The following is a 13,647-nucleotide window of genomic DNA, read 5'->3' on the forward strand; positions in this document are numbered from 1 at the left end:
TAGCATTTTGGCTATTTATAGATGGGAATTTGGTTATTTTTAGACAGGCCCTTGGTCACATGGGTTTTGGGAGATTTATCTCCAGCTTCTAATGATTCATATTTTGGAGTCATATTGAGAGAGATATTAATTTTTCAGTGAATTACAAACTATATTTAATTAATGACGTTTATTATAAAGTCACATTGAATTTTTAATAAAATATTTCACTTAAATTTATTTAAGTGGCTTTTTATTTGTCTCTATAGTTGGGTGCCCAAATTAAGTTTTTTAACACTTATGAGATTTTCTATAACCCTAAAAGAAACCCTAAATAAAAATCATGTGTTTTTGCATAAAGTCACCCCCTTGAGAAATCAAATTCATTAATTGTTGATTACTTGATATCTCATTCCTCTTTGGGTTTTTGAGCTTGAGGGTTTCAGAGTAGATTCTTCATCGGAGAATGTTTATTCTTAAGTGCATAGTAATGGTGAGACTGTGAAAGATCAATTGAATTGTTGCAGCTGTGGTTGGCTTCATTTAGAAGTCAAATTGATTTAAATTGGGGCAGATTTGGCTTCTTACATGACATATTTGTTGTAGGTTTCCTATTTATTGTTTTGCTGTTAATTTTTCTGTGGTTTGGAGGCTTCTTTTCCCAAACACACATCTTGCTCATTTATTGACGCCATCTTCCCATTGTTTGGGCGTCTTAGTATTAAATAAGAGCATATTTGAATTGTTTTCAAAATAAAAAATCAAAACTTTATAAGTTGCTGATTGAATCTTTTTAATTCAATAAATTGGCTAAGGACCTACGGGTATGCTTCTAAATTCTCTAGTTTATTGTTTCAGTTGTTTAATTTCATGTATTCTTTCAATCTATGTTGAGAATTAAAGAAACCCTTCTGCAACTTCTGTCTATTTCTGAAAGACCATCTCTAATAATCAAAACACAAAAAAATTAAAAAATTACAGCAGGTTGAAGAATTGAACCTGCAAGAGTTCATCACATCCTCTTGCATTTTATCTAGACGATGACTCTTTTTGATGAAATCCGAAGACACGACCTTTGAAGTCTCATCCATCATTTCTACCTTATCCATTACATTGGCGTTCATGAGATCAAACCCAAAAACATTTAAGGAGTAATCATCTAATTTCATTTGGGCCTCCAGCTTGTTGACCTTTGGAAACATGGTTGCAAAGAAGAGACTTTGATTCTCCTCGCTGAAATGTGTCTGCACATGCGGCCAAGCTGTCTTCTGTCCATCCTTCTCCTTCCTCTTGTTGTCTTGGTTAAGATGCTTGGAGTAGGTGGTTAAGACGCTTGGAGTAGGTGACCTGCTGATAATAAGTATCTGAGGTGGAAATAGCTTGACCTACAAATGTTGAACCGAGAGGAACAACATAGGGAAAAGAGGAAATGGAACCACCAAAGTTTGTCTGAATGGGTTGTGCAAGCATGGTTGGGGAGAAAAATGGTACAAAGGGAGATGCTCCTGAAAAAGATGGATCAATGGGGGTTGAACCAACATTGGGGGGAGTAGTGGACTCTCTAAAACCAAGCATATGCACTATAGGGGTTGTAGTGGAAGTCTGTGGGAAGAACGTTGCAGGGAAAATGACATTAGGGGCAGGGAACGAGGAAGCAACCTGCAACGATATAGCCTACTGTGAAGGGGTAGTCACAAATGCCACCTGAGGCTCAACCAACAATCTGGTGGGGGCGAATGTAAGAGCAGTAGGGACCTAGGCAAACATGGGTGCAACTTGGGATGTCGATGAAAATAGAGACCGAGGAGAGAAGGGGAGGAGGAAGGTGTACCTAAGCCATAGAAGTCGCCGCCTGTTGAGAAGATGAAGGAATTGCAAGAACTCAAGAAAACAAATCCTTCTTTGTAGAACCCATAGATTGTTTCTTTCTGGATGGGGGGCTAGAGATCTGCTTCTCGGCTAGTATTTTTGAAGATTGGGAGTGCAGTTTCTGAGTTGGGCTGGCAAAAGGAACTAAAATGTCAGCCTCAGTACCTTTCTCTTCTACACTTATAATCTCCACCTCTTTTTGTTGAGCCTCCTCGAGGGATGAGTCTTCAGGTGGGGACTCGTCACTCACCTCTTCCTCATCATTACCCTGCTTTTGTCATGCTTCTTCAAAATACTTGTCCAAGGGAGCGTTACCCACATTAGCCTTGGGTTTTTGAGTTTATTGACGGTAGATCCTGAAATGTTCTCTCTTCTTTCTAGGCCAAAAACATTATTTTATGGTCCACAACATATTATGGGGAAAAGGATTAACCAGGTTGTGCCTTTGCAGGGGAGTGTAGAAACTCAACCATGGGGGGCATTCAACTACATGAAAATCACTAGGATCAACATAGAGGCTTGGGTCATTCATTGGAGGATTGGTGCGACCTTCCCATGAGTTTTGTGGCACATGCTTGATATCATTTCTTCTATATTTGTTGGATAGGCACCCATCCGGGTCATAAATCCATACATCATCAATTACTACCAAGCCAAGTTACACCACCTTGGAGGTCAAGACCTTCTCAACGACACTCTTCTGTTTGAGGATGTTGGGGCCAATTGCCTTGTGGTCTTCAGTTATGGATGTATCATGTTTCCTTGACCCTATAGCCTTCTCAACTTCCACCATCTACCTGAATATTTCAAGAGCCAAGGTCCTTTCAGTGACATACGTAGGTAGGTGGAATGGTTCCTAAAAAAACCATGTACATGAATGAAAGAAAAATCTCTCCCCAAGAACCAATCACAGTGGGGACGTTCGTTACTCATCCAATTCACCTGAATTTGGGAAAATTGGGCAAGAGGCTCCTGAGGAATAAGACCGAAATTTTGAAAGACGGGGGCTAGGAAACAATCTAAAAAATGATATGCGTCATAGGTGGCCGACAAGATAGGTGTCTAGGTGGACACCGATATCCCGTTTCCTTGCTCATCAAGGGTAGCCAATCACATTTATTGACTAAAGAAAGAGAGATTTTGGTTTACGAATAGATGAACTAGGAAAGAAGTGAACTTGAACCATCACGACTGCTCAAACTCATCCAACTGCCTTGTCATCTCTTTGGCTATCAACACAGAGAAGTCAAAATGAAATGGCTCTCTCTGTTTTCAACATTTAAAAATTAACCCCATCATGGGAGCTGAGATCTCCCAGTCACTGTCATGATCCCACAAGAACACAATTGTTGAGGTGATGTCCTTAAGGTCATCTTTCTTTAGGTCGCTATAGGGCAGTGGGAGCTTGGGAGGTTCAACCATTGAGCTCAGATTTAACACGGCTTTGCAAAAGGGGACAATGTATCGCATGGTGTACCAATAATCTTCCATATAATCCTTGTCAAATTTCTTTGTGATGTCAATTCTAGGGCAACACAACATGTCCCTAATAGTGTCTGGGGTTACAATAACTTGCAAAAAAGAGCCCTGTATTGAAGGAGGATCAAGCACAAATAATCTTGTGCACATTGCAACAAACTCTGGGCAATGCGGAACCATGGGCACCAAGAATTGGGGAATGCCATTGTTCTAGAATTTAAACGCCATAGATTGCGGCTCATTCCTATGGTTTGACATTCTCACGCATGCGGCTTCCCTAAGGCCCTTTGGTTGTTTGTGTAGGTTAGGCTCAATGACATCTTCAAATGTGTCAATTACCACCATAGGGTTGCAGGTGTTCATCTTCTACTTGGGCTTAGTTTTGGGGTAGTCCGTCTTCAGAGGCATAGCATGAGACGCATATGAGATCTCTCTATACACATACACCCACATCTCACCCTGGGATGGATTAGAGGTTCCTGCTGTAATCTCCATTTCTCTGTAGACAAGCTTCCTGGCACTTCTTCATAACTTTGGCGCTCAAAATGCAAAATGAATATCTTGCATGCACTTTTGAGGCTCCCTTCTTTAAATGCATCGCATGCCTAGATTTGTATGCAAAAAAGTGTGTTTATTATAGGTATTGGTCCGCACATATGCCATCTCATTTTCCATGTGTAATTAATGCTGAAACGTGAAGAAGCACCGCCATTGCATTTTTGAAAAGATATCCGCTCACTATGTCATCATTTTAAGCCACTTGAGATGATCTTCTTGTTAGGACAGATCTCCTCATTAAAGAAAACATTCGTGGCCAACAAGGCTAACACAAGCCAAAATGATCCTCCAGTTTACTGGGTTTAGGCAAAATGTACTTGAGGATACTCGTGGCATTTGAGTACGTTGCTTCTCTTCTCGAGGCTCTGAGGAAGACGTATGCAATCCTTAGGCTTAACTCCAATCACTTACGCAAGCTATGAGAAAAGACAACCATATCGAAGATTGAGGGCACTGGCTCTTAATTTTCATTTATTATTCAAGGCTGGAAATCAACTATATATATGTCTTTTCAGACATCTTTTTGCATAGTAGTTGGCTTAATGACAGAGTTTCTAGAGTCATGAACACTCTAGTTAGGCTCACGAGTAGCAAGGCACATGTCGCTTTCCTAAGAAACATTTTAGACTGATGATTGTAGAGTATGACATAGGGAAGAAGCTCTTTGATTATTGCTACTATCAAATGGGTGCTTGGGGAGGACTTTATTGATGATGTGGATCGATACTGTGTCAACATAGACATTTGCTCGCACTTTGTGGCCTCGTTGTTTGATGCTGGGATAAATAACTTTCTGGTAGTGGAGCTGACTTGGACACTCTTCCCACTAGAGTATCTGGGTGGTCTTGAAGAAGTAGTGCAACATGTTGTTCCCTTCTGGCGTCTACCTTTGGCCTCAAACTTGCAATGCTTCATAGCCTCTAGAGAAGATGTGGAATAGCATCCACTAATCAACAGTTAGAGGACAATGACATTGTCTGCTCACCACTTTCGAGCAGAATGTGTTGCTGAATTCCTCCTTCGAGCTCATATGATAGTGCCTGCTCCGGCTGGAGTGACTTGATACATTGATTTCCGGGACATCTTCTCGAGGATTTTGACGCTACACATACCTCCACATCTAGTGCATGTCTCAATATTCTAGGAGTCGGACAACGTCTTTGGCTATGAATGGATGGAGGAAGAGGATGATGAGGATGATGAATCTAATTTCCTCATGGAAGAGGAGGATGAAGAAGATGATTGATAAAAGAAGTGCACACCTTGCTTCAACAACTTGCCACCCTGCTTCACTAACCTGCCACTTTGCTTCGCTAACTTATAGGCCACGAGCCATTTTTATGCATTGTACAAAATAGATACTTCAAAATAATAATATCTCTATTGTTTGTTTATAATGTATCTTATGGTTCAATTTTTTCTCTTTACAATGCATAGAAGATCATAATTAAATAAACATAAGCATACAAAATTTACATTATTTACATGGAGATGCAAATGCATAATGGAAATGTTTGAGGTGAAATCTGTTAACCGAGATTTTGAGGGATTCCCCCTGCATGTCTTTAAGGTCAAATGCGTTGAACTCCTTGTAATTAGTTATATGAAAATGTCCCTCCCATAAGCCATCAATCTTCACGTGCTGACCTAGCCTAGCGGCCCTCTCATTGTATTTCAAGATGAGGTCCCCATCCTTGAATCCTGGGTTAGAAATTTTCTTACTGTCAAACCACCTCTTGATGATTTGTTGGCAGTTTTGAAGCGACTCAAAAGTTGCTTCTCTTGCCTCTTGTAGTTCCATGAGTTCTGCTAACCTTACGTCCATCAACTCATTTTCTTCCACCTCAATAGATTTAAGGATTGTAAGGCGGGGATTTCCATTGATATGGGGAATAGGGCATCTTTACCATAAACCTTGTACGGAGAATTCTTGAGAATCTTTTTGGGTGTGATCCGGTTTGCCCATAATTTGCTCTTCAAGTGATGGTTCCACTCCCTTTTGTACTCAAACCCAATCCTTTTGATGAGTCTTATCAGGTTCTTGTGAGTGGACTCAGCCAATCCATTCCCCTACGGGTAATAGTTTGAAGAAGTTTTTAGGTAAATACATTGACTGAGAGCGAATTGGGTCACTCGGGAACCTGTAAATGCTCGCGTGTTATCTGATATTATGGTTTTTGGCGAGCCATATCGATATACTAGCTCTTCCAGAAACGCTTGGATTTCTATTTCTGTAGCATTTCTTAGAGGTACAACTTCAGCCCATCTAGTGAAGTAATCAGTGGCAGTGAGGATCTATTTGTGTCTGACTGAGCTTGGTGGATTAACCATTCCTATGAAGTCTAGACCCCACTGTAAAATTGGCATTCCTTACATTTCCTTACTAGGGCATGTGCATCTTTAAACATTGACGACCAGAAATATCCAACATGGGTGATTTTAATGACAGTGGTTGGTGCTAAATAATGACCCCCTACGAGTCTGTCATGGAATTCATGCAGGATCTTATTGGCTTGATCTTTGTCCACACAGCGGAGTAAAACTCCATCAAAATTTCTTTTGAAAAACACCCCCTCCACCAAGCGGTATCTGCTATTTTTCATTCTATAGAACCTCTGCTTTTCAAGGGTAGTATGAGTTGGGAAAATCCTAGTCAACATGAAATGCTTTTGGTCCACGATCCAACATGGTTCCATTAGCTCGAAAGTGGCCATCATGACTTCCTCCGAAGTGGTTTCATCTTCTTGGGGGATTGACTCCTGGGCTATGTATTCACAAAGGCTTTTTATGCAGATTACCTTAGTAGGTTTGACATCAATGTCATACTCTAAGATTTTAGTAATCCAGTTTTCTCTTTTTTCTGTAATGTCACCTTCCATTATATATTCTCGAATTGAAGGATGGGCAACATATACGGTAGTTTTGTTACAGGCAATGAAATGCCAGAACTTTTTAAGGCCTTTGACAATGGTCAGGGCTTTCTTCTCAATGAAGTTGTAGTTGGCCTCATATTCTTTTATCATTTTTGAGTGGAAGTCTATCAGAGGTTCCCCCTTTTGATTTTCATCCTTGTGGGTTAAAACTACGACCATGTTGTAGTTGTTGGAAAAGGCATACATTATGAAATCCTTAGACATGAAAGGATTGGAAAGAACTGGGGTTGATGAAATGACGTCTTTGATCTTCTCGAATGCCTCCTTTGCTTCAGGGGTCCACTTAAAATGTGTGTCTTTCTTGAGCATAACTGTGATAGGCCTTACCATCTCGACGAAGTCAGAGATGAAACGACTAAAAAAATTAACCTTTCCTAGGAACGATTGAACACCTTTCTTGTTGACAGGAAGAGGGAGCTCTTTTATTGCTTTCAAACAATCAGGATCAATTATGACTCCTTTGGACACTACATGCCCCAAAAATTTCCCTTGTGAGACTCCAAAGATACATTTCTTTGGGTTCAAGGAGATACCAAATTCTAAGCACTTTTGGAAGACTAGCTCGAGATGATCAAAATGATCTTCTTTGTGTTTTGAGAACACAGTGAAATCATGATTTTGTTTATCAACTCCTTAAAAGCTAAATCCATGGCCCTTTGAAAGGTCACACCAACGCTTGACAATCCAAATGACATCTTTTGCTAAGAAAATGTTCCCCACTTGGTGGTGAACGTGGTCTTATGTTGATCTTCTGGCTTGACTAGCACTTGGTTATAGCTTGTGAATCCATCTAACATTGAGAACATTTCAGACCCAGCCATAGTGTGCAACAATTGCTCCATTGGTGGTAAGGGGTAGTGATCTTTCAGGGAGGCTTGATTCAGGTCGTGAAAATCTACACAAAGCTGAATATCTCCATTCTTCTTCCTGACTGGTACCAAATTTGATACCCATGTACTGTGCTTAATGGGATAAACAATTTTGGACTCTATTAACTTTTTCAATTCCTCTGTCATGAGAGTCTCAATCTTTGGATTAATAGGCCTCTGTTTTTGTTGGACTGGCTTGGCACCATCAACAAGTTTAATTGTATGTTGGATGATGCTGGGATTATAACCTTTCAAGTCTACGTATGACCATGCAATCACACTTAGGTATACATCACAAAAGCGAGTCAACCTTTCTTTGTCCTTTGGAGAAACCTCCTTTCCAACCTTGAGCTTTCTCCCATTCCCCACTGGCATTTCAGTGTAGTCACCCTTGTCAGCTGTGAATTTTCTTTTGTCATTTTTGGCATCATCATGATCAAATAGATTCTCAAGGGGGATCAGTCCATTTGGGATTTTATTGGATTTCAATTGAATGATTTGATCTTTGTAGGCCTCTTTTATGTTAGGCTGCATTTGATATGCAAAATCATTGAAGTGCTGGATGAATATGGCAATTTGTTCATCACTTTCAAATACTTTCCAATGGGTGTCATTGTTCGGAATAGTTGATCGTACGATCACACAGATTGCCTGAGGGTTGGTAAGCAATTCTGTAGCAAGGTTGAATTGTGACCCAATAGTGGTCATTTGATCAATGGTTGCATTTTCCTTGCGGGGAATCCTTTGAATATTGAAAGCATCAAATCTTTCGATCAAATCCCATATTCTGTGGCAATATGACCTCTTGCGGACATGTTTGGCACTTGAGATCCCTCAGACTTGGTGCACTATTAGTTTAGAGTCTCTTAAGACCTTCAGCTATTTAAACCCCATTCGCTCTGCTAAGCTTAGAACTTGAATTAGTCCCTCCTACTCCACTTTATTGTTTGAGCAAGCAAATTGCAAGCGAAAATATCTTAGTACTTGTTCGCCTTTAGGCAACGTAAGGTAGATTCCGGCTCCTGAGCCTACTTTGCATCTAGCACCATCAAAGTGAGAGGTCCAGAGAGTAGAAGACAACTCCTTTTCTAGTGGTTCTTTAGTCAATTTGGGAATAATCTGATCCTCATTAAAAATATAATAAATCCCAAGACCTGTAGCATGGTAATTAGCATATGGGTCAGAATTTATGAACTCATTAAAAAGGACCTCCCATTTTGGTGTAATGTCACCGATTACCTCTTCATCTTCTAGAAGCTCTACATTTTTCCTTTCCTCATTAGAGATGGAGGTATGGGTTGGTTCATAGTTGATCATAGCTTGATCAGCTATATGCTCAATATGTAGGGGTTCTGAAAGGAGTTTGAGTTTGGCACCATGTTGGGTCTAGAGGATGAGGTGGGACCAATCTAGGGATAGGTAGCCTCCTATCTTAGCAGTAAATTCACGGGAAAGGCAAAGGCCAAAAATAGGGGGAATATCAATGACTACTACCTCCTGAGATACAGTGACACTAGGACAAACAAATAGTGTCAACAAGAGACTTTTAATAAGATCCACAATTTGAACTTTGTTTCTGTCTAATTGCATAACACCCCTACTTAGAGGTTCATATATGATTTTCAAAACCTCGGCAATCTACTTTGGCATGACGGTTGTGCTAGCGCCAGAGTCTATCATGGAACTATGAAACAACTTGTCTCCTACAATGAGAGTCAAATAGAATGGATTTGGTTTAGGCTTACCCTCTGCTTGGGACCTAGGTGGCTTGACCTCATTCATTAGTACAACTGACATGCGTGATTGAGTCATGAGAGCCGCAAATCCTTCCTTGTTAACCCGCGAGGAATTTGTGACGTTCTTGGTGACAAGTCTCTCTACCTCTACCAAATCTTCTTTTAACCGGTTCTTTTTCTCTAGGATGCTAAGGATATCCCTTAAAGATACATTAGCCAGGTCTTTCTTTAGCTGTTCCACCACGTCCAATACTGACGAGACAGGTGCTTTTACTTCTTTTGGCTTATAGGGGATAAAATATTTCCTCTGATATGTGACAACAACCATGGGTTGTTCAGGAGCCTTTTCTAAGTTGAACTTCCCTTGTGCGTTTATAGGCTCTCCCATGAACTATCTTTTCATATCTTTTCGACCAAAGGTTGTAGTCTGAGTGTACTTGGGGAGCTCCCAAGCTCGATGCAATTGAGTCATTTGTGAGTACAACATCTTCATCTTCCATCCAAGAAAATAAAGCATGATTCGGGGCTATCTCTGCTTCTTGCTCCATCGACATGCCTTGCATTTGAGCGATGAGGGCCACATTGTCCATGCTAGGGGAAGCATAAACCACTGCATTCAAGGTAATACCTTGACTCTGCTGATCTACAATCTTTTGTTGCAAATTACCCCTTGGATAGTTTCTTGGAGCATGAGCATCGTTACATGGGAAGCACCAAGAATTGATATCGTTAGCCAAATTATTCTGTTCTACGGTTAATTCTTTATTGGTAATAGGATGGATGGTTTGCAGTGGAATGGGCACTGGAACTATTTGGCCATTTGTTTGACTCGAGGAAGCTCGGTTGTTCACATATTGGTTTTGCTGATATGAGGGTCTATTCCCTTGGAAATTTTGTTGGAAAGGATTTCTAGTAGAGGGGATTTGGGATCTTTTCAAGTTAATGATCTCATTAGAAAAAGATCTCAACAATTTTTTTATGTCATTGACTTCAGCAGCCAAGGCTGAAGAAGAAGGTGCACTGGCTTGTTGGGATATGAGGTATACGTACATGGATTGAGGTGCAAAAGTGCTAGGTGCGACAAGCTCAAAAACTTGATTCGATATTTCAGGGAAAACCAACATGAGCGGTCATGGTGCAAGATTCCCAACATCAATTAAATTGTTCTCTGCATAGACTACCAAATCATACACATATGGGAGAGTACTACCTTCGAGAGATTGGATCATCACGGATATATATGAATTGAAAGCTTTTAAATAGAATACAAATGCCATATCTCTGGGTGGATGAGCGGACAAAGGTATCCTCTGCCAGGTTCTTTGAAACCTCATATTGGAGTCTATCACCACTTCATGAGAATCTCTCTTGATAGTAATCAGCTGTTGCATCAGAGATGACCTATCTACCTTATCTAAAAATCTCTCGAAGAAATGATCACCAAGTTGATCCCAATCAACTATAGAATTGGGTGCAAGGGATCTGTACCAATATAAATCTCTTCCTTTAAAAGAAGTTGCAAGCAATCTTAGAGCTACATTATGCTTTGTAACATTATGGACCGTGCAAACATCAACCACATCTTGTAGGTGTTCCCCCGAGGTTTTGGAATCTTCACCGGTGAATTTAGGGATGACTTTTAGAGTAGAGGTAGGAATAGGGCCCCATATTGCGGGTGGAATGGGAGGAATAAGGGGACTATCACTATTCCAAGTTATGAAATTCCTAGGAGGAACTTGAGCCATCACTACAAAAATGGGTATCGCAAGGATAATAGGTGAATTATGAGAAGAAGCAACTGCAGACGACTGGACGGTTACTAGGGGTGGCATAAGTAAATTGGGATTTGAAGTTGTTTGACTCCTGGTAAAAGGTATGTGGTTCATAAACCTGATTAGTCTTTAAGTACAAATTAGGTCCCACTAGGCGTGCCATAAAAAGAACTATTGACTACTAATTTTGCATTATATGCTAAAAGCCTTATGGGAAATTCAGTGATGGGGAACCTTTGCGCGAAGTTCACTGAATATCCTCCAGGTTTGAGAAGCCGTCTCTTCATACATTGGGGGGAAGAGAAGGGAGAAAGAATACTTAAAAGCTACACTAATTAGGCAATACACTAGAATATATTTGGAACATTTGAAGCACAAAAAACCCAAGTATTTGCAGTTTTAAGGCCATTCAACAATCTACATGCCTAATACAGTTAGAGAAGATAATCAAAGATGACTCATTTAACATAATATGGCATATACCATTCATCTAACAAATAACAAGTTTAATAACATAATTTAATCTACATAGTCTCAGAAAACATATCATAGAAGTTACTGAATTAGAAAATAGCATAGAAGTTAACCTATTAAGCTTCAAACAAAATAACCATAAAGGCCATAGGCACAATCTGATATATTTATCATCCACAAAACATAATTAACATAAAGGCCCGATTCATAGAGCCAAAGTCTAGTAACCTTTTCTCAAAGTTTGAATCTCTAAAATAACTAAAGGAAGACCAATAAATATCCCCATGTGCCTAACAACTACCAACATAAAAGCACGAGAAAAAAAAATCTGCAACCGCTCCCTGTTAGAAATCTCCTTGCATGGAGTCCATAGAGATGCATGCAATAAAAAAGCAAAAATGACCTTTTGATATCATTATGCTAACTGCATCATGGTGACCTCTATACCTGCCAAAATAAGAAACTTGTGGCACCAACAACATTCCTGCTCATGAACCAATGAAGGGACACACGAAACTCAGAGGAGACTCGGAGCCGAGTGCAAAAGGAGGACCAAGAAATGAAGTGCAAAGGTTCCTAGTGCACAAAGAAAGGTGGGGCCAGGAGCACTCACGCCAAAGGGAAGACCTGCGCCATGTGACAACTCCACACTTTCTCAATGCAAGGCGAGAAAGACGAGATGATTAGAGTAGCTTCGTGAAACCACGTGGCACACATAGACAAAAGGAAGAGTGAGCTGAAAAGAGAAAGAGGGATGGGAAAAACTTAACCAAAACGCCACCCCGCGAACAACTTTGAAAGAACATTAACAGTTCCTATTAATATTCTAGCCACCCATCCTATTCTGGCCAGTGCCAGACTACATATACTATTTGTATGATATAGCAGAAGAAAGGCCAAGGTGAATAGGTTGGAACATAGGAATGGATTTTATTGGGATCTTAATTCAGAGGATACAACCGATGTTGTAGGACAGTTAGCAGTTGGTGATATGAGAACCCTGACCCGACTAAGGAATAATGCTGCTAGAGGACCAACAAGATCTTAGGTTGGGGGAAATGATGAGACAAGTTTATAGTCCTGTTTGATAAGGATTTATTATGCTGTTTATGATGATACTTTAGACTTTGATAATGTGATGTAACTATTTACTATGATATTTCCTTAGAAAGTATTACCTTTTGGGGTTTAGTGTAACCTAGAAACAATCCATGATACTAATGCATATGATATGTAATTATCTATTAAATGTGCATGCATTGAAAATAATGGTGTTTAAAGATGATTTGGGAAATGTGGTTGTGTGTATGTGCTAACGTGATTTGTAGGTATGTACTAAGAAAGTGGTGTTATGATGAATCTTGCAATAAGGAGCAGGACTCTTACCAGCTGGCCGGTTGTTGAAGAAGTCAAGAAGTAACCAACGTAGAGGAGCATTCTTTACTTAATGCTGCAACTACCTTCTAAATTAATCATGTACAATTAGTTGAGTATATTTAGGGGCATTATGTGCTATATCTCCATTGAGGAAGTGCCATCTGACTTGGCTAAGTGCATGCATGAGTTTTCCTTTCCTCTTTTTAAGCTTTCAATAAATGGCACTCTCCTTATGTTGTGGAGCTGGTCGCCTAGTTAGTTAAGATAGTTGGTAAATTTTATTCTATAAATAATGTTCTGATGATCTTCTGTAGGAGGTTGAACATTCTGATGTTGTAAGTTTACTTTCAACTTTAATATTTTTCAAGAGCATGTGTTGTCATATCTTATGTACTTCTGTTTTGATGAATAAAATGATATTTTGAGTTTTCAGCACTTGTGTTAATCTTGGAAGTCTCACTCAAGGGGGCCCACTTGGTGAGAAATATGTTCATTCAACTTAGTAGTTATTCTCCATTCAATAATTATTATCATTCCAACAGTTGACTATTCCTGCAACCACAAAATTCTTCTCTGTGTTTGTTCTTGTAGCCAAAGCAGG

The sequence above is a fragment of the Cryptomeria japonica genome, chromosome 9 (assembly GCF_030272615.1).
Source record: "Cryptomeria japonica chromosome 9, Sugi_1.0, whole genome shotgun sequence".
In the NCBI taxonomy this organism is placed as follows: domain Eukaryota; kingdom Viridiplantae; phylum Streptophyta; class Pinopsida; order Cupressales; family Cupressaceae; genus Cryptomeria; species Cryptomeria japonica.